This window comes from Corvus brachyrhynchos, unplaced genomic scaffold (genome assembly GCF_000691975.1).
Source record: "Corvus brachyrhynchos isolate BGI_N302 unplaced genomic scaffold, ASM69197v1 scaffold97, whole genome shotgun sequence".
NCBI lineage: Eukaryota > Metazoa > Chordata > Aves > Passeriformes > Corvidae > Corvus > Corvus brachyrhynchos.
In genome coordinates this window covers 1,739,753-1,765,966 of record NW_008239758.1, presented here as the reverse complement: position 1 = coordinate 1,765,966, position 26,214 = coordinate 1,739,753, and the positions used below count along the sequence as shown (strand labels likewise).

Below are 26,214 nucleotides of genomic sequence, written 5' to 3'. Positions count from 1 at the left end.
GAAAACCAGCCAGGAGCCAAAAGAGATGTCTAAATCCACAGCCCTGGCTGAGCTTGGCTTCAGCAGAGCACTGTTTTCACAGGAACTAAGATGGGGAATGAAAGAGCACCACAGGACAGAGACATTTTCATTCAGATTCATTCTTGCTGAAATGGAAGTGAAGTGCAATTAAAGCTTGGAGATTTTCCAAGGAGCTCTAAATAACAATACATCTTCCTTTTATTCAGATGTTTAAATAGCTTTCAAAGTAAACTTGATGAACATTTTAAATGTTATTTTTTGCTTTAAAGCCCAAGAGAAATGGCCATGGTCGTCTTTAACTTAAATCCTAAAAACCCCATGAAAATACATTCTCTTAATTTAGTCAAGATTTTGTTTATCCTAAATTAGAATGATCTAACTTTAGGCACTAAATGTTAAAGAAGTGTTTTCACCTTATTCTTCCTCTGTAGGCAGTGAGGAAGGGGACTTGCATCCAGCCTGAGATTACCCTTTATTTTGGAAGGATCTGGCTCCCACCACCAAATACAGAGGAAGTACTCCTGATCCATGGTAAAATCTGACTTTAGAACTAAGCTGAACTCCTTTCACACCTCTTCTGTTCACCTGACTGCTCCTGCACTTGCCTGGACCCACTGTGGGCTGGCTTAGGTAGATAAACCTGTAGAAAATGGATCTTCCCCTCCAAAAATGAACTGCTCCCTGTCTTTAGCTCCCTGAACCAGCTCATACCACTTCAAGAATGAGCATGTCAAGCTCAGCCCAAGGCTGACAGTAAGCCTAGGAACACAGATGCAGGCAGAGGAGAGGAAAAAGGGAGTAACAGCCCCATTTAGCAGCTCGATTATGATATGAACTGGCATATCCTAAAGTGGTTTAATCCAATGATTCAAAATGACCACAGAATGAGGGACCCTACTTATATGCGTGTGTTTCTTCCATCTGTGTGTGTTTATATTTATCTCTTAGGTATCTATAAAGACAGATATTTATCTTTATGTGAATATGTTTTTAACCAGGCTTTTCAAGTTTATGGTGTGTATAACAGAAATCCTTTCTTTCAGTTTTTATGTCCTCCAAGAACCAGTGGCTCTTCCTTCTCCTTAAAGAGATGCTTTCACCTCTTCTGCTTCTCAAATTAAGTGATCACCTGCTCTCAATTGATTCTTTAATAATTCCATGAGACATTTGCTAATAGGTACACTGTGGGATCTAGCACACACAGCTGGCTGAAACAGCCTCGTGGCATATATCGTTAAAATTAATAATTGAAGATAATATTAATAAAACTTTGCACTTTTCCAAGTCCTTCCTTCAAGATCTCAAGGCACATAGAAAATGTTAAATGATTAAGACTCCTGAGATCATTAAAGATGCAAATAAACATGCTTGTCTGCTAAGACAATGTCTGCTAATTAATTTATTTATTGTGTTTGGGGAGAACTTGTATAACTGATTTATAACCCTCCAAAAATAAAGGTTTGTAATTGACATCTTCTTATTTACAGTGCAGCCAGCAATTAATTTTGTAATTTATTTGTACAAAACATTAAAAAGCAAGAATCTTTGCCTCTTATGTATTATGTTATAGAACAAAATAGCTGAATCTAAACAACAGCAAAAAAAATTAATACCTTCATATCAATTAATTGTTCCTCAATTAGTTTATAATGAATGAATCCTAATGCATGCAGGAGAACTAGGTTCAGGTCAAACAACTCTTTGGAATTAATGATTTAATAATTGTCTGAAAGATATTATATACAGTAAATTTAAATCTCTGAAATGCCCAATTTTCTTTTTGGAATCAAATATTTTAACATTCTCCTAAAACTCTCTTTATACTTCATGACAATCTGGAACAGAAATGTAAAGTTATGTGAATGTTTTCAGGCTGCAGCTGCCTGGGTAAAATTTCCTGAGTGGCAGAGAGTGTACCTGCATTCTCAATCTGTTTTCTGTTCACCCAACTCACTTCTCAGAGCAAGCCTATGCTACTCTTCATGAAAGCATATTTATTTCAGATGTGAGAGTCACTCCCATAAACACTTTAAATAGATTTTTTTATTCTCATTGTCACTGGAAAAAACTAAACAGTGCCACAGTTGCAACAGGGAAGACAGACATAGCTGAATGGAGAGAGAACACTAAGATGTTTTTCGATCAAGCCCTGTGTTTTGTTTAGCTTGTAGTCTTTGCTGTGGCCCATTTAGCTTTGAAAGAGCTCTGCTTCTGATCTCTGTACCATTCCCACTATACACTCTTATCCTGCATCAACTCCTACAAGGACCTTTTATCTTACTAACAGAATCTGGGATGAAAGGAGACACAGATATGTAAAGTACCAAAGGCAGCTTCCATGTGCTCACACTCTGCTAAATGTGGCTCAGACACAGCTCTTCAGCATAAAGATATGCCAAAATAAATCAAACAAGAGTCACCTCGAAAGCTGCTAAAAGAAGGGGCAGGCAGCCCTCGGGAGCACAGGGCTCTTCAAACTCTCTTTGTACTTCTCTCTGTCTTTTCTCTTTTTCAAGACAATGAAGACAGTGCCCATGCTCTGAGTTCACTTGAACAGAGGCTCTTCATCTGTCCTTCATCTAAAAACAAAACCAAAAGAAAAAAATCTACCCCAATTTTCCCATTTTCCCATTCAGATTTGTTGGTGAAAAACAAGCAGCACACATAAACCTCGAAGTGCCTCCTCTGAGACCCTCTCTGACTAACATGAGACTTAAAGCAAGTATTCCCATGCTAGAAAGAAATCCAGCACAGTCACAGTTCCCACCCTACAGCTCTGGTAGGAAGGCTGCAAATGGACTAAGAGGAGGTGATTGAATTTCGGGTTATGTCCTCATGTAGGAGTGTGTGCTGCCTGATGGCTTTAAGCAGAAGATGAAATGCTTCTGGCTGTATGCCCTCATGCAAGGAGAGCAGTGTCTGTCCCCACGCCACAGTCATGCTGCAGACACCCCACTTGCAGGGAATGCAGGGCACCCCTTTCTAGGGCTTGGAGTGCAAGGTCTTTGCACTGGTTTTGCTTGGACTTCTGAGAGCCCCCCAGCTCCACACGTAGCTTTGGTAACCTGCTCTCCGTAGTGATGTGCTAACATGGGAGGCTCTCAGCCGGATTTTAAGGCACCCTGCAAATCAGGAAATTTTTTAATAAAACATTCGTAAGTAATTTGATTCTTTTAAAGTACAATATCCAGATTGTCAAGTTTCCAGATCTGTCCTGAAAACCATATCAGTGTGTCAGTAAGAGATATTAGTCTAATGACATATTAATGTGGCATCAGTGGGAGACACCCAATTACAATGTTTCATACAGCTTGCTTCATCTCTTGCTGTGTATGGCTAATGAACAAAGACAAGAACTTTTGGAGAAAGGGAGGAGAAGATGATAATTTTTTGAATCTGGCCCTCAGCAATTGTGGTCATCTGTGAAATTACTTTTTCTGTAAGCAAAAAATTCTCCCTCTGGATATTTAACGGAAGAGCAATGGAAAATGAAAAATGCTTCCGTAGTGAATCAGGATAGAGGTACTTAAAATGAAATTAATAAAGGATCAATGATATATAAAGGCCCAACTTCATTCGAGAAAGCATGAATACTTTATTGACTGTTAGATTTTTAAAAGAATCCTGGTTGTACTTTGCACATCATTCACAAAACCTTTTGCTCTGTAATTTGGATGAATGCTATACAGAAGCTGGAGAATAAATCTGAATTGATTAAGAGTGTATAACGCAGGCAGATACTTTCTCCTCCAAGGTACATGCTCGTAACTACTCAGGTTAGCTGTCAATCCACTGTCAGCCCACCTCCAGTCTCAGCAGATAAAAGTCTGCAGCAGAACAAAACTGCTTTGGTGAGAACCCTCTCCAGTCTCCTGTTTGCCCTACTAAAAGAAGGCTGAGAGCTGCAAGGAGCTGTCACTGCCACTGCGACAGGCAACAGAAGTTACTACTTTCTGATTTTTTTCCTGATTCACAGAGGGGGAAAAAAAAAAATTCTCCAATATTTCTTTTTTATATTAAGCATACCAGCAAACCCTGGAACGATGCAGAAAGTCTACCCATCCTGTCACTTGCAAGTACGTTCATAGTGTGCAATCAGTACTTAATATGACACTTTTTCAGACATTGGAGGAAGAGGGATTTGATTTTATGCTAGCAACTTCAGCATCTGATGGACTTCTTTGCTAGTGGGATATTTGCTAACAGAGGAAAAAGCGTCAGCCTCCAAAAAGAAATCAGCTGGTGAAGAGCCATGCATGAATTAACAGAACACATATTGATCTTCACCCTGTTCCAGGAGCAGGAGTAAAGGCAGAATGCACAGCAGTCATGTGGCTGGCCAGCCTCAGTGAGTCAGGCTCCCTTCTCGCCATAACCACTTTCACCATTTTCAATTCCTCTTGGCTACAGTGGAAGCCAGTGGAGGCTGGGACTGAAGCAGCATTTTGTTGGCATGTGGGCAGTAATCCAGCAAAACAAGAGCTTTTCTCCATTGCCATATGTGTCTGTTTTCTCTGCTAAACAGACCATCCATCCCATTAGTTCAACGGTGTAAACAATTTTCTTGAAAACAAAAAATGTATCACACATCAATCAAAAAGAAAGTCTAATGTGCCAACTACTACCTCAGTTGAATTTGCCTTTTACTTAACTTTATTTCAGCTGGTGTAACTCTGGCAAAAGTATGTAAATATCCACACAACCTGACTGATGGACAGACCTGTGCTATTGCAGTTACAGGTCCAGCAAGTTTCATCTGGACAGGAATAATTCCACACAAGCAGGAGGGATGCTCCTCTGGAAATGCAGAGCTGCTCTGCAGTCAGACACTCATCATGGCACAGCTATTCTACAGAAGCCATTTTTAGAAGTCTACAAATTAAACTTGAAGAAAGCTTACAGTGTAATTACTGAAGAGAATGAGGACACAAAGGGAGGGAGGAAGGAATCTTTCTAAATGCCTGTAAACTCCTTAGGGGGCTAATCTTCAGCAAAGGGAGGCATCAGAAATCAAATTTGATGAATAATTTTTTCAGTCCAGACAGCACTGAAATATCATCCGACACAGATATCCAGTTTATATCCAGCCCCCACGTCCATTTAATGGTTAGATAATCATGGATCATAAGTTTAGTTTTACAACAGCCACAGCAGACACTTTATTAGCAGATTTTGCAGGCTACAGGGTTGTCATTTGTCATTATATCAATTATCTGGTTTAAATACTGCATCAATTTGTTTCTCCTTTTTTTTTTTTTTCTGAATTAATGAAGTTAGATCAATCTCTCTTCATTCTGATTCTCTAGTACTATGAGTAGCTACTTTGCCTATTTGAGAGTTTTCTGGCCTGAGAAAATCTAACACATACAGCTACTAACTCACAGGGCATCTAAGAAAAAGCAGGAGTCTCTTCTTCAGAGCAACTGAAGAATTTCTCAGATTTATTCAATCTTAGCCTTCTGTAAATCAAAACAAGTTCTCTGTCCTGATTGATAAGTAGAGCGTGTGTTGAAGAAAAGCACTACCCAGAAACTGCCCAGTGTTAGTGCACACACTGCACACTAGCTCTGGAAATAAAGAGGAGACACTGCCCCAGAATGACACTGACACATGGACACCTTCCAGAGTGAGCATCAGGTGCAAGACACTCGGTGCACTTGCCCTTCCTTGCATCCCCCATGGTTCGACTGTCCTGGCCGAGTTCCATGAGACAGAGAGCCTTTCTTGACCCTAGACATCAGAGCCAGGAGTGCTGCAGTGTGGATGTGCTGGCACACCCCACACAGCACAGAATTTTGCTTAAACCAAAATTGTGCGGTTTGACCAAAAGTCGTCATGGCCAGTAAGGGCACAGCAGTGAGGAGGTCAGTGATATTTAAGATATGAAATGAGGCTTTAGATAAAGTTTCACCTGGTCTAGTGGAAGGTGTCCCTGCCCATGGCAGGGAGACTGGAACTAGACAATCTTTAAGGTCCCTTCCAACCCAAACCATTCCAAGATTCTGTGATAAGGCACTGAGCTGCTCTGCAGCTCTGTCTTCTGCACAGCAGTGTGTTACTGTTTGTAAAGCACTGCAAGTGACTGATGGGCATGTTTATTACCATTGAGCCAGCAGCTGCGAGGCATTATTTTAGTGGGAAAATTAGAAAGCTACTACAAATACTTAAAAAATAATTACCTCTTTTCTTTTGAAATTTCTCCTCAAACTCAGGGTCAGTTCTGCACTGTACTGTTATGTTTCTCCATCTGAAGCAGTCTGAGAGCACAGGCAACTGGTTAAATTTAACTAGCATTTTAAACAGATTAACATTCATGTGTTTTCCAGCTGTTTGTTCCCATTAGAAGAAAAGCACTGTGGGTGGATGCTGTATCAGGAAGGGAGTGAAGTAGTCACGAAACCAAGAAAAACTGCATCCTCTGAATATTTGAAAAGAAATAATCTTCATTTAAAATGCATTTTTGCAAACTATTCAGGAGCTTCAGTTCAGAATTTGCTTGTGGTTGCATTTGTGCAAGTGAAAACTACACATCTGAACATTACAAGCTAACTTGGAAGTGTCAAAAACCATTGAACATTACATACAGGCAACACCTTTAATGCTTTACAATTCTAATGTAGCTGTAGATTAGGGTCTTGTTGGTATTACAACCTTTAGCACTTTTGCCGGCAACATACATTATTCTCAACCCCCAGAAAAGACATGAATGTTTGGTTTTGTTCTCTGTCTGGCCATAGAAAAGCCAATAGCACTGAGTTAATTGCTCCCACTAGTCCTCCTGTTGCTTTACCCTAAGTTTACAGACACTAAAATTGCTGTAGTACAAAGGCACGAAAATGAAGCCAACTAACTGAAAAGTTATCTGTTCCACAGTTCTTGCTCAAATTAAATGGAAATTATGTTCATGCACAGATAATATGTGCTGATCTGGGCCCTGAGGCAGAGATTGAAAACAATCCCTTAACTGCACATATGTATATGTGTTTTACACTAATCTCTTACTTTGGGCAAAAAAGCATAACTTGAGTAATTTGTTTGCTCAGAAAATAACATAGATGTGTTCACGCTGGCTGATTTGAATCCTGTTTTGGGTGCCTGTAGCATCCTCACCTCTGGAGAACAGCACAGCCACAGGATGGTTTCTCTCTACCACCCAAAGTTCCAGACAGGCAGTGGGGAGGGGAAATAAAGCCCTGGCAGGTGGTTACTGATCCCTCTGATCCTGCCAGGCCATCAAGCTGGCAAAGGGGGCACAGAGCCCTCAGTTCTGTCAGGGAGCAGAGTCGGACAGCTCAGGCACTGGCTGCCAGTGCAGCTTCAGAGCTGCACCTTTCTCCTTGAGGCAGCTACTTTTAAAAAAAGATAAACTATTTTTTGATAGAAAGAAACTTTTATTATGAAAGCTTGAAAACTCTCACCAGGTTAGGAATCCAGATGAGGAGACTTTTTATACCCTTACCCAGACATTTTAGAACAAAACAGGATAACAAATTTGTCTCGTAAAGTTTCTGTCTTCAGAAGCCTTCCAAAAAGAGGCTTCACTTTTAGATTATCCCTCTTGGAAGAAGGTGTCTGTAATTGCTTCTTCACATTTTATATGTACACATTGGAAGCGCCAGGTGCCTTTTCCAAACCAATTTTTCAGGATTAAAATGACAGTAGCTGCAAATTTATTCAATAAACAAACTACCTTCTTTTTTTTTTTTTGAGCAGTTAGAATAAAACCATCAGTATACTTGCTTAAATGTAGCTCATTTCTAACACACACAGGAGTCAAGAGCAACAGCAACTACATTAATCATTTGATTTCTTGGAAGATCTCCTGCTTTGGAATGCACTTCCTTTGGCATTCTCGGAGTGCACTGTACTTTTCTGTGTCTCTAAAGTGGGTAGTGCAGAGATGACAAAACACAGTTTTAATTTCTATAGAGAAAAACCTTTATAATGATTTCCACTCCCATATAGCACTTCCTGCAAGAGTAATTCAGAATGATTTTGGGATCTTTTCCCTTCACACTGGATGAAAATATCAGCCCTGTAGTAATGCTGATGGCCAAATGGCAGACCTACAAAGACATGATGAAGGTGTGTACAAATTAACGAGTTTGATAGCAAATCTCCAATCCATAAATGGGAGAACCCTCTGTCCTGTCTTGCTGAGGGACATGTATCTGGTTTATCTATTTATCTACATTCTGTCCCTCAGAACTGTTCAGCAATTGGGGATGTAGCTCTTGGCACCTCCCTACCTCAGTAGCTGTGATGTCTACAGCATGAAGAGACTGAGGTGATTATCATGGGTGCACTGAACATAATTTGAAATTAAAAAAGCTTTTTTCTAAACTAGACAGAATTTGTACATGACTCAGGCGCACAAAGCTCAGGGACCAAAATCACTTCTGATTTTACTTCACTGAAGTTAGAAGGGGCAAAACCAGTGATGTATTGGCCATATTCTTATCCTTAGGGTCTCCTCAAGGTGAATGCAGCCATCTCTCCAGTGCATTACTTCATTATAGTAATTTTAGCTGCTTTCCTATTTTAGTACAGTTAGTACCAGTTACAAGGACAGTAACAGTGATCCGAGCACTTGGCAGCTGCTCTGCTCAAGCCAGCCCTGGAGTCTGACCACCAATTTAAAACACATCTTTATTATAACATAAGATGCTGATACTTGTTTAGTAACTTATTATCCCAGCAGTTAGTAAACAAGATGTCACATGAATAATTAATGGTTCCCAAAAATCTCATAATTATAATCTACTGGTACTTCTCAGTGCACTCCTCTGACTGCTGATCCAAGCATCTGCAGGTCAAATAGTTGTCAGAAATTAGTTAATTATATTCTTTCCCATGAGGGTGAAAATCTTTAAATTTAATTAAAAGACCTTAACTCCAGTCCTGTACATTAAGGTCTATTTCCCACTGGATTTTCTTGTGTGTGACTTACAGAGATAGACTTAACCCTCATATTAGCAGTGACTCTCATCTGTGGGTCAGCTTCTTGCCCAGCATTGGTTGAAAGATAATTTGATCAAATGAGTCTCTTTGTCATCAACTCATCTTGCTACTTCATTTTCACAACAAAAAATAAAATAAAATAACATTAAATTAAACCACTAATAAACCATTTGAATGTTAAAGCTCGTTTTGTGCCAGTATGTCTCATACTCCAGGTAGCAAGCAAAAGATTCACTCACAACGTTTGGTTTGATGTATTAATCAACATAGTTGCAAAGGTCCCAAAAATTATGAAAGGAGTGAAAATGTTAAGCAAGAGGCACAACTAGAGTTGATTTGGCCATGTAGAGTAGGCTGAGCTAAATAGATTAGGAAACCAAAATACCCCTCCTACGTCTTCAGGAAGGTTTTCAGAGGAAGGAATAAATGAATTACCTCACCATTTCCACCAAGGTAGGGAATCCTATAAATCTATATATTTTTTGCTTTGGTATAAGCATGCATTAATTATTAAAAGTATGTTTAGCACTATTGATTCTTTGCTGAGAAGACAGATTTATTACAAAAATCTGGATATTAGCAGAAAAGACTTTAAGATGGCTCTGTTATATCCACATTTACTATAATACCTGGATTAGGAAATCTAAAAAGGAATAATTTTCCTGCATTTCACTGTAATGACTCTGAATTGGTTATACTATTCTTACTGAGCAGAGATTCACCCAGGATTCTCAACTATCAAATTTCTCTTTTTTAGGGCTGTTAGACTGCCATAAGTTCTTTTACATTGTTCAGAACTGACAGCCAGCATTATATAATTGACAAAAATAACACAAATGCAATTTAGCCCTATCAGCTGCTTTGCTCTTCAGTCCTATACCAAGTCAGATTAAAGCAGACACTTTTGATGCAGAGGTAATAGAATGTTTCTCTTCAAACCTCTTTGTGGACAAGGAGACCTTCATAACAACTCTCTTTTATAAGGAATTTGCAATTTAAAAACAAAAACAAACCCTAAAAAATTGCTTTAAGAAACAAGATTTTTTAAAAAAATCTCAGAAAAAAAAAAGTAAAGAAAAGAAAGAAAATAGTCCTTGAAAATGTTCAAAGGAAATACTGCTTGCTAACCAAGTGCACTTAAAAGGAATCAGTGGAAATATAAATCAAGTCAGCAGAGTCTACAGCCAGGATGATCCATTCTGAATTAAAAAAACCCCTGAATCTTGCATGCCACTATCTGAAGCACTCATTGCTCACCTGAGCCTGTGTGTAGCAAGATTTCTGCAAGGTGCTGAGTCACAGAAAGGGCTCAACACAGAGAGCTAAACCCCTGCAATCCTGGCTGCTCCAAAGCAACCTGCTCTCAGGCAGGTTAGGAGGTCATTTTTCTGCTGTCTTCTGCTCTTGAAGATCAGTGAAGAACTTTTTTGATATAACAAAAGGGGACAAAGATTCCTGTCAAACAAGCCCCGCAGGACTGGGTCTACTGGCACTCTTTCAGGTGACAGGTAGGAAGAATTCAACTGTGTGTAGTCCAGCAGTGCTCCTCAAACTTCTGCTGCTGAGCTGCTTTGTAGAGAAAGCTGAGGGATATAAATTTTTTACCACAGGGCCTTCACCTTAAAGACAAAATGACACGGCATAGTGGAAAAGTTCAGAAGCACAGTGGAAAGAATGCTGAAAGAGTAAGAGCAACCACAGTAAAAAGAGATTTTCTCCAGGTAGAGGCAATACAGTGGGATTAATAATGGAAGGGGAGAAGGAGGCTCCCCACGTTCTCTAACTCACAGGATGGACACTTTGATCTGAGTCACTCCTGGTGTAATGCTGAACACTGGGGAGAAAGTCAGACCATAAATCTTAATATCCTGGCCTGTTACAATGATGACTAATTTATTCTAGATTGAAGACAAGGGGTTATAAAAACAAATTTATGGCCACTGTATTTATTATAATTAATTTTCCCCACAGTGAAAGCATAGTGATTTGGGAAAAAATTACCTTTCTAGAAGTACCTTTTTTAACAGCCCATTGCTGCATTAAGGTGCCCGCCTGCATCCAACATTTACAGAGTAAAGAGAGCAGAGTTCTTGCACTCAGGAAAGGAGTGATTTCATCAGTCACAGCAAATCCGGATGACTCAACATCCCAGAAGGTCTTTTCTTTCTTTTAAATATCCTTTTTGCCCACACACAGATAAGATTGGATATTTCTGATGTAAAAGCAAGACTGACATCCAAAACTGCTTGCTTATGTTTAAATGGATAAAATAATATTTGTTTCTTCAGCAAGTGCATGCCTGCACCAAACCAGCCTGGCACAGGAATACTCATTTCCCTGCTAAGCCCCTCTGCTCTCAGCTCCTGAATAATGCCTATATTCAAATAAATGGTGATTACTGCTGAGTCTTACTGCCATCAGTACTGGCTCTGCCTCTGATAAGGGAGAAAAGCGAGTATCTCACAGTGCTCGGGGGAGCTGAGGAGGATGAAGTTAGAGAATTTTTGTGCATTGTTTTAGTTTCCAATAACCTTGATTCTGTTTCTCCCTTCTGCCCAAAAGCAGACTCCTCAAGATATGGGTGCTTTCTAATAAAGAAGACATGGACTAAAAAAAGCTGAAAAAATTTTTTAAAATATTCTTCAGACTGGCATCTCCTTCCTTCCAACAGGCAGGATTGTGCTGTAGCTCATATCTGTGTTGGAATATATTGAGATACTGATATACTGAGAAAATACACTGATATTACTTATAACTTTGTCCATAAATTACTATATCTAAAAAACCCCCAAAAACAACACAGATAGAGTTAACATGTGGATTGGTGTGTAGCATTTTCTCCCCATAATCTGTAGCTTTTTTTTTCTTTTAAAATGGTAACAATTTCTGGGATGTAAATGTCATTTTAATCTAGTCCTTGCAGACACTGTCAAAGAGGTAGCTCCCTGTAATTACTTCCTCAATCACTCCCCATGAATGAAGCACTCCAGGCAATGCTAAAAGTCCTTCTGATCACTGGAAATACTATAAATTTTAAAAGAAGATTGTATTAGGCTGCCAGATTTATAACTAATTTCCCAATAATTCCATTTCCTACTAATTTTCAAATTGTGCTTACATGAAGAAACGCAAACGTATTGGGGTTTTATAAGAAGCAGAAAAGTAATGCTGCACTTCAGGAATTTTATTAAAACTTCTTCTACATTAAATTATGTCAGTCTCCCAGCTCTACATTTTTGCAGCGGAGAGAACAGGGTTAAGGGACTTCAACAGATGTGACAGGAAGCAACCAAAACAGCAGGATCCAGACGAGTCTGAAAAATGCCCAAACCAGCAAAGACAAAACAATTTAGATCTGGTGATCACTGGCTGAAAGTAACACCTCAACTCAGAGCCCTGATCTTTCTACCACCAGCAGTCCCCCAGTGCCTGGGTCATCACAATCCAAACGATACAAACCAACCCTATGGAAGTCATACTCCAAATAGATGCCAAGCCTCAGATTTCTAGGACTCTGAAGTGTTGGTTAGAAAATAAGTTCCCAGGTGTCCCAAGAAAATAAATTGAGCCAATTAATTCCATGATAAATGGAAATAATTCGGCCTCAGTAAACAATAAAGATCAGTCCTGACTGCCTTTAGCTAAATAATCAACAGTTAGCATCACAGTTTTTGGTTTGAATTTCATCTCGTAGATATGACTTCCACTCTAAACATTGTACCACAGCATTTCCAGCTTCTTTCCTTGCCCTGAACCTATGCTAACAAGCGTTCAGGAAGGAAATAAACACCAAACGGAACTTCGAGAAATTAAAAAGAACAAATAGATCCCAGCCAGTTTTCCTCTTATTACTGTAATATACTTTTTAATCAAATATAGAAAAGACTATTGGCTATGCTTAAAGGTTACTAAATACCAAAATGTTAGTTAAAAGTTCATAAGAATTTAAAAATAGGAAAAATCCACACTGCAGGTGGAAATCTGATTCTAATCTAGGTAAGAGAGAAATATTTGTTGTGCATACAGATTTGTGAGTCAGGAACTGGACTGCAAGACAGTTCTATTCTCCACCTAGTTTGATGCCAATTAATTTCCAGCTCCATTTTGCTGTTAATTAGTGCTGTTCAGAGTCCAAGTTTTCCAAGGCACAGATTGCCAGTAACCAAGTGATCATGTAAATGAGGCTCTGTTATTAATGCTGCTAGTTAGGTTGGAACAAAAATAACAGCAGTTTGCAACTTTATGTTTTTAATAAAACCTTAGTGGAAGAAAAAGTGAAATCATCTGGTCTCTAAATGGCAGGACACTGCCAGTTTTCCTACCTATAGTAACTGAGAATCTGCTTTGCCTAAAGACAAGCTTATCAGAAACCGTATTTTTTGCAGTGAGTCAATGATGCAAACAATTAATTCATCTCTTCCAAAGGTAGGTCTTTCTATAAAGAGAAAATCAGAAGTTTCATGTTCCTTACCAAGCTACTTTGTGAATGAAAAAACCCAGAGAACTGCAATTCCAAATAAATATCTTTCTATTTGGAAACCAAACCAACCAGCAATGCACTATCCTCCAAAATACTGCATTATAATAAATAAATAAACTTTTTTTTCTGTCAAAGAACAGTGCGTTTACCTACAGACCTTTGTATTAGGAGACAGCCCTGGCTATTCTGTGCTATCTCAGGGTAAGCACTGGCCATTAACCATGAGTGCCAGTTCTCTCTGAGCACAAATAAAGTTTGACTGCTATACTGTGAGAGAGAAGTATGAGGTTTGGTGCCTTTCAGAAACATGAATCCTTCAAGTGTGTCAATTTGTATCTGGATTTTTTTCCCTGTCTTTCCTGAATAAAATGCCTCAGGGTAAGACACAAGCAAGTTGTGACCAACTATCCCCTCTTTATTAATTTGATCTCAGGAGAGTCTTTTGCTGTTGGGCTTCCTTACAGTCTCCTTTGAATTCAGAGGGGGAAGGGTGAATGCTGATCATATGGACTGCAGAGGAGGCTGCACCGAATATTCAAAGTATTTGATTTATTTACCTCATCTGCTCTTTATTTAATTGTTAGCCAAGATGACACAGCTTTTAAAGTCAATACATTAAAGAGCAGTTTCAGGTACTGCTCCTCTCCCATTATGCCCTGACATTTTAAAAAGCTTTTTCTCTTCGCTGTTGCCGTGTTAAAAAGCTAACTGAATGAATTCCAATGAGGGGCACTTGTTCAAACAAATGGGAGAGAATTCAAATGTTAGATATTGTAGAACGTCTCTGAGGAGGGTCAAAGGCACTAAAAAAGTTGCAAAACTTGACAAATATTTTTCCACTGGATGATGCTCAGTTGAGACATCTTCCACAATGGTGTCTGTAACAAGCATAACATTGAAGTCAACATTTCCTTTCTTTGTGTGTGTTCATTAAAAGCGTTCATGGCTTTAAAACATTTTTGTTGTTTGACCTCTAGACAAGAGGATTCAGGGGAAGATCCCTTGTCTACTCTAAGGCAATAGCTTCGTTTTTCTAGTTAGAAAGTGAAAAGAAAAACTACTGTGAACTTATGTGTCAAAAGTCACCATTTTGTCACCAAAAGGAAAATAAAAGAGAGGAAAATACATGACCAGCACCTGAAAATGTATAAACCCCATTTTCCCGCCAAGGAGAGAATGGGACTTGTAAATACTCATTTTCCAAGGGCAGTATAAAATCCTGATTAACACAAGTCCAATCCAAGACACTGAGTGAGGATTTAAAAATTCTCTTCAGCAAAGCTATTGCAGGAGACCATGACAAAGCGAACTGATTCATAAGGAGATCAAATATCAGCCCTGTTTTTATGGACCCTCAAAGTTCATGTAAGATGGGAACAAATCAGCTGAATTTCAATGCAAGGGCTTTTTGTGCATTTCCCCATATCCAGCCTCTCATAAGCCCATGGGACTGATTCTCTCTGAGCCATTCATCTACTTTTGCTTTACATCTGTCTTAATGGAAGAAAGCATCTAATGCCAAGACTTTTATAAATAGCAGCACTTAAATCCAAGGTAAGCACAATTCACAGCACTGTACTCAATGGGAATATTCCTCTAAAGCTTTGTAACCTGTGTGTAAAACTGCATTTCAGGCTGAAACCTGGCATGTGTGGATTTCACGAAAATGGAAATCAGTGGTTCTTTAAGAGGACAATTAGATGAAACAAGTAGTGGGTGTCTGCTTACCCAGACAGAAACACCAGCTCTGCAAGTTGACATTTTTTTGCTAGTGATTACTGTCTAGCATGTACAATATCCATTAATAGAAATTGAGTTCATATTCTTGTGGGAGGCAATAGCTCCAGGCACACTATTAATGAACAGAAGAACAGGGGGCTCTAGACTGGGACTAAGTAGCACTTCCACCCATGAAACAGTAGAATTACTGAAATAAAAATGTTTCAAGAGGAAATTGTCAATATCCGAATATGGCTTGCTAAAATGAAACCACGAGGTAAACTAGAGAAGGGGCACAGTTGATCAAAATTACTGCTGATTAAAACCCCAGCATGCCATTCAGATGCTGGGAACAACTACGTATTTACTGTGCCGAAGACTATAAAGGTCTAGGGAATAAGAAAACAAAGTATTCAGATCATATTCCCAGGTGTTTCTCTGAAGTTACGTTCTCTTTGGTGCAGCTGGAATAGTGCAAAGGGGTGTAACAGATCACAGCACCCAGTCTACCACCTGTCTGCAGAAGTTTTTGCCCTATTGAATGGAATAGTTCTTCTGTAACCTTATTGTATCAACATGGAAACACATGACCTTAATTCCCATCACGAGGTATACTGACCTTTTCATATTATTTTGTGTTTTTATTTCTTTATGCCTTAGAAGAGGTAATAGACTAACAAGCACAGTAGATGCATCTGAGAGATGTTAAACTTCCTACTAACTGCCACAAAAGCAGAAAACCTGCATGTTAATACTAAAACCCCGAGCTATAGGCAGAATTACGCATGCAAATAACACTTTAGCAGAGAAGTGAAAGCATCATTCTCAATTTCATATCCCTTTTTTTTTATTGCACAGACAACACTGAAGAAAGGGAGATTTGTAAGTCTTTATTTTATTTCTAAGATTCTCCTGAAACCTCTTTTTTCCTGCATGCCATTTTGGATGACACTGGAATAACAAGGTACCAACAATTATAATCTCTTCATTCTGCACCTCTGGCATGCCTGGAGTCCAGTCCTTCAACTTCCAAAGAGTCCCACTGAAGGGAATACAGCTATTTAGGACTACAAGTACTATTAAGTTGCATCAACCAAAGATAGGATTGAATGTTTAGGCCTTAATTTAATTATTTAATTTCTGTTCAGGGGAGTTTTAAGAACAGAACTCCTTTGGCAAGTGCTCTCCACAGCGTGAGACATCATGCAGTGTTGATATTAGCACCTAAATGAAGAAAACCTTCTTCTCCAGTGTCCATCATTTAAAAAAATGCACCATGAAACTTTATTGTCTCTTCCCAGAAAGGAAAACAGAGCGTACCTGGAGCCTGTCAGATCTGCTTCCCACGGTCTGTCACCACTACAGTTGGAGTGTTGAGTGGAAGGAGTGGGGAATGGTACCCGGAGCCTCTCAGGAAACCTCCTGTTTGCTCCCCTGAGCCACAGAACCCAAACCCCAGAGCACAGCCCCGAGGCAAAGCCTGCCGGCTGCTCTGTGTGACTGCCCTGCTCTGCACCAAACCTGCCTCTGTGTCAGGGCTCTGCCCCGGCTGCTCTTGAATCGGGATGAGACAGGATCAGAAACTGCCTGCTGAGCTCTGACACAACACTCCTCTCCTCTTGGCATCCTCCATTTCTGAAGGTTAATAAGAGAAATCCACTTGTTATTTGGTCATAATTAGTCCTTAAAAGTGCTTTGCAAACACAGCTAATTGATAAGTAGCCTGTGCGCAGAGTAAAAGGAGCCTTTTCCATCAGCTAGGCATACAAAAGAGGAGAGGAAAAGAAAAAAAAAAAGTACAGATTATTTCTCAGTGACCATTCTACGCTAATTATGTAGCCTTTTCCACCATCCTGTACAATTTCATACTAAAAGACCTCTCTTTTTCCTCCTAAAGTAATTTATATTAACAAAACAACGCTCTCAGTTCCAAATCTTAGTCCCACAACTCTACTACTTGTATTTCACAGAGATTCAAAATCTCTAAAAGCTGCACCTGCAGGTGCCACCTGCCCTACCCAGGGCTCTGGCATTACCGGGCATCTGCAGAAGGATCCCACGCTGGCAGGCATTTAAATCATTCTGGTTTCCAGCTTAGGCCATCCCTTTCTCTGTGTGCATCTAATCAAACCCAACAGTCTTTCCTGTTTTAGCCTCTCAAATGCCTGTGTTTGGGATTTCACAGTGGTGGTATTTCACACCCAAGGGGGTGGAGATTTTACTGTGATCTTGTTACGTGTAAGCCTGTTACATGTTTAAAGTTCTGGGCATGAAAGAAGATTTGTTAATTGTTCATCAGTGTGACTCTATCACAAAGCACAGCAGTGACCCCCTGACTCATGCTCAGGAGCTTAGAGCTTATCACCAGCAGGGCTCAGACACCCTGTCTCAGTATCCCAGCACTGGGGAGGAGAAGAGAGAAAGACTGAGCTGCATTTGCATTTTCCAGTTGCACTCTACATGCCAGAGCAGAACGTTTTGACTTTTCAGCCCAGCTGTATGCAATTGGTATTCAAATATGGGTTTGTCTCCATGCTGTAAAAGCAAAGTACAGAGGTTGCTAATAACAGAGTCGAGCATCTTCCAGTAGAGACATGGAAGGGATAGAAAGGATCAACAGCACAAGGATGACCTTAGGCTGACCCTGACTTCCCTGATCCACACAGGCTGTGCATTTGCCTGTCCATCTGGTATAAATTAGAGCAACCTCGAGGCTCTGGTACTGACTGAGACCCCTCTGCCCTCTCTACCTGTTCTAGTTGTACCTGGTGCTGGTAAGTCCAGCAGGGTGCACTGAATGTGGCCTGGGCAGACACAGTGAAACTCATAAAATGCACTGGATGTCAGGAAGAGTTTGCCCATTAAAATCTGCCTTGGGTACTGAGACTGCCCCACAACATGCAAATTACAATGGAGACAGACACACAAGCTGGCACCTGCTGATGAAAATTTAAACATTGGTACCATTGATTTATTTTTATATTACAGTCTAGAGAGAACACATAAAAAAATAAATACAATTTTCTATTTTCACTGTTTGCACCAGTATTTGAAAGAACACTAAAGTCCTTAATGCAGCACAATTCTTTTTGAAGGCAATAGTGTTCTTTCCACTTTTTCTCATGGGCAAAAGCTAAAATACTAACCTACATTGTACACCTCTCTGGAATGAAATCTTGCACACATTCCTCTGGAGATTTAAAGTGTATACATGAAGAGTTACAAATGGTAAAAGAGAAAATGTGCCTATATTTTCCTATACATGTTCAAATCTTTCCTTTAGAGACATTTAAATCCTCATAAATTGCCCCTTGCATATGAAGCTTTCTTTTTAAATCTTAAGCAAATTCCGCTGCTTTTCTACTGCATAATGGAATAGCCAATCATGCTGAGGAGGTGATGTTAAGCTTGCCTGAGCTTGCAGCAATGGTTGAGAACATTTCATAATTCAGAAATGCCATAGAATCTTTCATCACAAAAATTCAATTCTTTTATAATCTCCAGAAGTCTCTAGGATGTATCTAACGTTAAACCCCCCAAAAAAGAAACCAAGACCAGATATGTTCACCTCCCATTCTAGACTCCACCCTCATGTAGCTCTATAAAGCAAATATACTTGGTGTTCTTTTCACTGATTTTGTTTGAAATCTATCCCAGTAGAAAACATACACACACACCATCTACGAAACTTACCCCTTTCTCTTCTGCAAATAGGCATTTAGTCCTAGTTTTGTCTAGGAAATAATTAATAGAAGATCAAGCTTTGTTTTCTAGTTTCTTTAGTGAAGAGCCTTTCAAGAGACAGCATGCTATTTTTTGAAACACAAGAAATAAGACTAGGTAATTCTATGTGCAGTATTCACTATGAACAGCCAACAACGAGGTTCCTCAGTTGTGGCAGTTTACTTTGGATGTGTTTACTTCGACTGGTGCACAGCAGTGCTTCCCATCACACAGCGCTCTGTTCTGACAAGTGCTGCAGACACTTGGTGCAATTTTGCTGCTTTGAGAGCCCTTGCTCAGCTCCTGGGAACATGAGGTCCTTACAGGAGCTGTAGATGTGGCACCTGGGGACATTATTTACCAGTGGGCTGGGCACCTTAATGGTTGGGCTCAACGACTTTGGAGGTATTTTCCAATCTAAACAATTCTATGGTTCTATGTCCTGGTCTATGCAATCATAGAGAACATGAAGGGAAGTAATGCCAACAAAGGACAGCATCAACTCCAAAGACCTGAACACAGCAAAATATTTGATTCTAAACACACATAATTTTTTTCCTGTGTCCACAGAGACTAAAATTATTTTATAAACCAAAACTGAATACAGTACTCTATTTATAGCAGTATAAAGAGATCTCAGCAAAGAGATTGTGCTCAACAATCATGGAATGTTATTTCTTAGACATTTCTCAGAGTTCAAAAATTTAGTATTTGTTGTTTTTATATTCTTCTGCGGAGCTCATCTTGTTAAAGAACCCTCCCCCCCCCAAAAAAAGAAAAATGCTTTTACATTCTGAATACCTTCCACTGTGAGATAATATGAGCCAATAGTCCCTTGTCCAGCTCCTCTCCAATTCAGTGTGCTGTGAGTTCAAGTGAAAACCGGCTGAACGCTTGTGATCAGCTAAAGAAAGTTCAGCTGGAACCTAGACTCCCAGAGATCAATATTGTCTAACAACTTCATTAGTGACCTGCAGAGCAGACCCTCAGCAAGTTTGCCCCATATCCTGGCCGCCTTTGGAAAAGCATGGAGGGAAGCCAAGGGAGGGGATCCTTTCTCTCTGCTTGGCACTGGTGAGGCCTCGTTTGAAGGACTGCACCCAGTACTAGGCTCTTCAGCGTGATTCTGCACAATATTGCCTCTCAGTGATAACAGTCAACATTATTAGTTAACTTGGAGGGACTTTAGTCTATCTCCAAAACCCTCCAAACATTACAGCAACATAACAGGTCTATAGGAGATCCTCAAGAAAAGCCCTAACTATGTTCAAAGCGTGGCTGAACCCCAGTTCTTTCCAACACCTCTGTCAGACAGATCAAAGTAATATTTTGGTTCACTGGTTCTGCTATTGTTAAGCTCCTACTTTTTCCTGCCTTGCTTTCTTTGTCTTAATTCTCCCCATATAACTCTCTCTGCCATTCCCAAATTGTGAGTCAAACTCTAGCTCCAGCAAAACATCTCCTTGCCCACTACCATCACAGAACTTGCCTAGAACTGAAGTGTTCCTTGCCCATAAAATGGGCCTTTGCCATCCCAGGGCCACCTGAAAAAGGACAAAGGGCACCAGGGATGAGCCAGAAGCAGAACCATTCCTGTTCTTGCCCTGTGCATTTACATTTTGTCAGCCGCCCTTCGCCCGTGTGTCACTGTCAGTGGTGACAGCACAGCAGCACCAGCAAAAAGATGACTGGCAAGAGGTGGCATGAGCCAGCTGCTAAGCCTGAATCCTGAGTATCAGATGTCAGCCATAGAGAGGCCATGAATAAACGATGTGCAGTCATCACTCTCTCTCTTGGGAATCACCCAGTATTTTCAAATACTTAACATAAGCACAGTGCCAAGGACGGGATTGTGGATTTTACGTTCACAGGAACCTTCTCAACTGCTCAACACTTCCTTTCTGAAAAAAGATGAATCCTCTGCCTGGAAAAGGAGAAGAAATGAAATGTGCTGTCTGAAAGGGGCATATCCTAGCAACTCGCCCTCATGGTGCTGGCCTACCTGGCTGAGTACAATAGCTCACTACAGCTTTCATCAGTGCTGGTGTAATGGTTAAGCAAAACTGACTTGGTATTTCTGGGGTTCAGTAATTGGATTTGGAGCCTTTAACCTCCAGGTCACAGGGTCAGATCCAACTCCAGTTCATAGATCCTGAAAACCATTAGTATCACAGACCTGTTTGTGGCATATATGAAATGAATGTGTGGCTTCAGCCCAGTTGCTAGTGAGAATGAGTCCCTTGTCGACCCTTCCAGCAGAAAAGCAGGGGATTAAAGGAGTTAAGAACACAACTTAGTTTTTTCTCTGGAAGGGTGGTCTCTCTGGTCAGAGTTGAGACAATTTATCTGGTGAGTTTTTACTGCCACCTGCTCTGCGTAGTCTTTGTGAGTATAAAATTTCAAGCTTGAGGTCTACATATTTCAGAATTTTTAGGGCTCCTACATTTATTTTGGATAGAATAAAAAAAAAAAATCCACATCTGACCTTCCTTTAAAAATTTGTTCAGCTCAGCTGCATTTGATTCTAGTTTTTGAGAAATCTCAGCAGGCCAGAAGTGGCAGCAGCACTGTAGACTGGACCCATTGAGGTGCCTATATCCATGTGCCTTGCATTAAATTGTACTACTGAAAATGTCAGAGCAAAATGCACAGCCTCCTGTGAGATCTTTGGCTTATGGGAAGCAGAACATGGAAAGGGAAAAGGGAAAAGGGAAAGGGGAAAAGGGAAAAGGGAAAAGGGGTGAGTCTATAAACATTTATCTAACAGTTACAAACTCTTCCAGTCGAGCAGGATGTAACAGCCTCGTACTCAAGCAGTTCTCAACCTGTGCTGGATTCTCCAGCTCTGACTGCAGCACACACAGACAGCACTTGCCAGGAGCGAAGGTGAGTGAGGGCAGAGATGAACCTGGTTCTCTCTTGTCAGTCACGGTTACTTTAACCGCAAAAATGTTTACAATAAACACTAAGCCCACAGAACTTGCTTTTTTTAGCAGATTTTAAAGCCAGCCCTAGTTCCCAAAAAGTCATGGGTGTATAAGCTTTTCAGAACGCATGACAAAGTCAAACCTTACTCCTCAGCACTAATGAAAACAAAATCCTCCCCCCCCCCAGATTAAATTCTTAAACTTTACCACACTTTTGTGGACATTTTGGTCTTTTGAAAACCAAAGTTTAAACAACATGGAGAAAAAGCCAGTGCAATTAAAATAAAATTAAAAACATATACAGAACTGCAAAGGAGAGGCTTCAAAAGACTTAGAAAGCACGAGAAATTATTTGCCTCTTGCTTTACGAACCATTCACTGAATCCCAATTGTAGACAAGACATTCACAGAATCCCAAATGTAGTTCACATGCGTTTTAATACTTGTTTAGTGTGATTTTTTTTATAATCAGTTTTGAGTTTATTTGTATTGGGTTTGTTTCTCATAAAGCATCTGTTCTTCTGTTTCTTTTTACATGACTGGCACTCTCCTAGTGTAAATGACTGGACTGACATTTATTGGATTGGGCTTCACATGGAGCACCTGTGAGCAATATGTGCTGTGTGTGACTTTCTTATGCAGCCCTAGTAATTTTAATTGTTTTTGGCATGTTTTTCCTGCCATATACTGTAACTTGACCTTTGCAAATATTCATTTCATTTCGATGCTTATGAAATGAAGTAGGCTAATATTCCAGAAGAACAAAGTCCTCTGTTCAGCCACAGAAAGAGATATAGAAAACGTAGTGGCAGCACAATTTTTATTTTTCAACAAGAGGTTCCTAGAACCCTTGGGAAAGAACGTGGTCTACCTATAGAGTAATGTAAATATCTGTAGAGCATAAATGGCATGGGGGGAGAAGGTGGTCCAAAAGAAAAATGTAGGAATATAAAAAAAACTGAAAAAGAAATCCCTTTCTCAGTTATTAGGAAACACAAGGTCTGATTATATTTTTTTCCTACCTAAGCTTATAGCACTGTTGCAGATACTACTGAAGAACCTTTTGTACTTCTGTTTTCTGGCAATTTTTTTTTAATGAGCACAGTAATTTTTGCAAAGCCTCTTGAATACAGCTAGTTAGTTACTACTTTTTCTGAGGTAAAACTGAGGTAACTGAGTTTTTCTCAGGACACAAAATGGGCTAGGAAGAGACGAGGGATTTGGAGCCGAGGGTTCTTGAGTTCTGTTGTAATGAAGACAACTAGACAACACTGCCTTAAAACTGGAGAAAGGTATGCAACAGCACTACTCCAGAATTAATGGAGAGGGTTTCTTTAAGGAACTTCATGCACCACACCAGGTTTATTAACCCTATTAACACACCTTTCAGATTGTTCGCTACAGTGTGTAGCTCTAACAAGGAGACTAGAGAAATACTTGAAAACCTGAGAGTAGGGTATTCTCAGTCAAAAACATTCCAGTTACCGGTTTTGATGATTTTACTTACCTATGACTTCAAATTATCTAAGATGGACAGATTTTTAGTTGCATGAAAATAATGATAACCTGAGGATATTACAGTATTTTTAATTCTTGTATTTTATAAATGGCAATCAAGCTCTGGACTCCCTTTTAATTAGGAGAAGAGCAATGGAAGACACTAATTAAAAGCTGTAAGCATCTCCTCAACTAGCAGTTTAACCAATAATGTATTATTTATTGAACACCCTCGCTAGCTGGCACAGCGCTCAAAGGGGTGCGGATCTCGTGGCAGCCTTCTTTTAGTTTTTGAACTATCATATTATGTACCTACTCCTAGATTTTCCTGTAATAGTTGCCTTTCTGCTCACCACACCAAGACCTTAGCATCTGTGTGTGTTGTGGGGGGTATATCCACACAAACAGATTAAATACTGCATCCTGAGACAAACAAACACTTTGCTGCTTGATTCCTGCTGACAGGCAGCGCTAATGAGCTTTGGCAGGGATCACTCTGCTCCGAGCCTCAGAGGCACCAGCCACAGGCCCAAGCTGAGATTTCATCACTCAGACTTCCCCAAAAAGGAGACAATAGAAAGGAAAATGGGCTCGGGCTGCAAAGTGCTTATGGCGAATGAAAGCGCAGTGAGAAATGACGTGGCGCCGCTCCTCAGAGGGCACGGGCTGTGTGATGCCCGCAGTGAGGCTGCTCTATAACGCCACGGATCTAAAGGCGCCTCGCACTAAATGAGGAGCTGACCCACGATGTTTAGCTCGTGAACATTCAAAGGCAGGTACTTGCTACTACTCGCTCAGCAAAGGTTCTGGGTCAGAATGCAGCGTGTGTCAGACAGCTGAGTACCCATAACAGCTAACGGCCCATCGGCACGAAATAATCAGCAGCAGGACAGAAATATTGTGAGCTGGACCCATACCTGGTGCAAACCGACAGACCAGAGGACAGCAGAAGGCAGCTGAGTCACACTGGCTAATAAGCTCATGGAATGTGATCCAAACAAATCTCTTGTAGTTTGCCGCAATTATTACATTTATATGTTTGACCCCATTTTAAATTCATAAAATAAATTGAAAAACACTAACATCAGCTTTAAATCAGTAACAGTATTAGGCCCAGGATTATGACCTTTTCTTCCAATACAGCTACATTCTGTAAAATGAGATCTATTGGTTTCATTTCCCCAGCACAGCATCCAGAAAAGCCTTCAAGTAGAATTATTACTTCTATTAAAACATGTACCATCTTCTAACTCTTCCCATTTTCTCAGTTTAATATGAAACAATTGAGAGTTATATCAATACATTAAAAAAGAATTATCTTTTTCAGCATCCTCAGAAGTCGTGATTAATGCAACAATCTCTTTCCTCTAACTGAAGATGCCACAGGAGGTACTAGTCCTTCTTGAGCAATTATGTAATTTAAGCTTTGTAGAGTACACATTTTTGCAGAGTGGTCAATAACTCCTGGTTAAGTAAAAGCATTCCTTTCAATTAATACAAGTTTCTAAGTAAACTTACACATACAACAAAAACCACAACAGACTTGGATTTTAAAGGCACCTGCTTACAACAGCATATTATGAAAATCTGATTTACTACACTAACATACTCTATTAAACCTGTACTGGTGAATACTGTGGGACCAATTCCCCCCTTCGCTAAACCAGAAGCAGGATATCCTCTATGCACATGCACCCTCAGAGATGCTGCTCCTGCACCACAGCAACAGCTTCATCACTTTGAAAAGATGAGGAATTCAGGGCCAGAATAACATGAACAACAAAGCAGGTCTCCAGAGATGCTGCCTGCAGCCTATTAAGTAGCCCACATAGAAGTTTCTCACCTGAAGGGCACAGTGTGAGAGACCATTGATGCAGGATTGCCCTCACTCCTTGCATCCCAGAAGTCCTGTTTACATAATGCTGGGCTCCTAAGGGCACATTATTCCACATGACAGCTTTCACAGACTGAAAGGAAACCTTGCAGCCTTCTAACAACATCCAAAGAAGTTTAGAGCCCACTGACATCCACGCACATCAAGAGAAAAAGTTTGTAGGTAGACCTGGTGAGGCTCATTTTCAGTTTTGAAAACTGAGCCAAAATTGAGAAAATTCTTTAGTTTTTGCACTGAGCCTCTGTGAATTATACTAGTGATGTACTGTCTACATAGATATGCGTACAGAAAGAATGAGTGCACTCATATGTGTGGGAATGGCAGAGTTAAAAAGAAAATAAATAACCCTGCCCAACTGAACTTTCTTTGTATTTAGCAAGGGACGTTTTCCTCTGATATGTGCGTGAGAGGTTGGCTGGAAAGTCAGTGTTATTAGATTTTATGCTTTTCTAGAGACACTGTCATCGGAGCCTAATAACTTTGTTTCTTTTCTACTCTCTTCAGGGGAATAAATGGATATTTAAAGTTTGGTTGAATTAGTGTGCTGGGGGACTTGGTTATTTGCTATAAATGTGATCCACTTCCACCCTCCCCCCTTCCCTCCTGACTCTTTTCTGTTCTGTAGGTTTTCCAATTAGGAACCCCAGTGACTGAAATCAAGCGCCAAATTACCAGCCTGAGGCTAAACTATAGCAGCAGCAAAATTCCAATTTTAAAAATCTGATTGAAGAATGTTGGGCTTTATCTATATGCCAATGTATGTGCAACAGGAAGGTTTTCTTCTTTCCTCCCTTGGCCCTGTGAGCAGAGAATCCACTAAAAATACCAACATGAGATCATATAAGCTGATAGGAAAACTCACAAAAGAAGAAACCATGAGTCTCTATAACTGCAGCAGTATCTCTGAGTCACATTTCCTGTGATGAGCCAAAAAAGGTCCCAATTCCAGAGTTCTTTCTTGTGTACAAGCAGTGGCAATGTGTCTGTGCTAC

General features: G+C 40.0%; 1 long non-coding RNA gene across 1 annotated transcript in view; it reads right to left on the bottom strand.

Annotated features, from left to right (window-relative positions):
- Positions 1-26,214, bottom strand: part of LOC108448713 — a 254,468-nt gene that overhangs the window by 19,198 nt on the left and 209,056 nt on the right. The gene's annotated exons all lie outside the window — the stretch shown is intronic.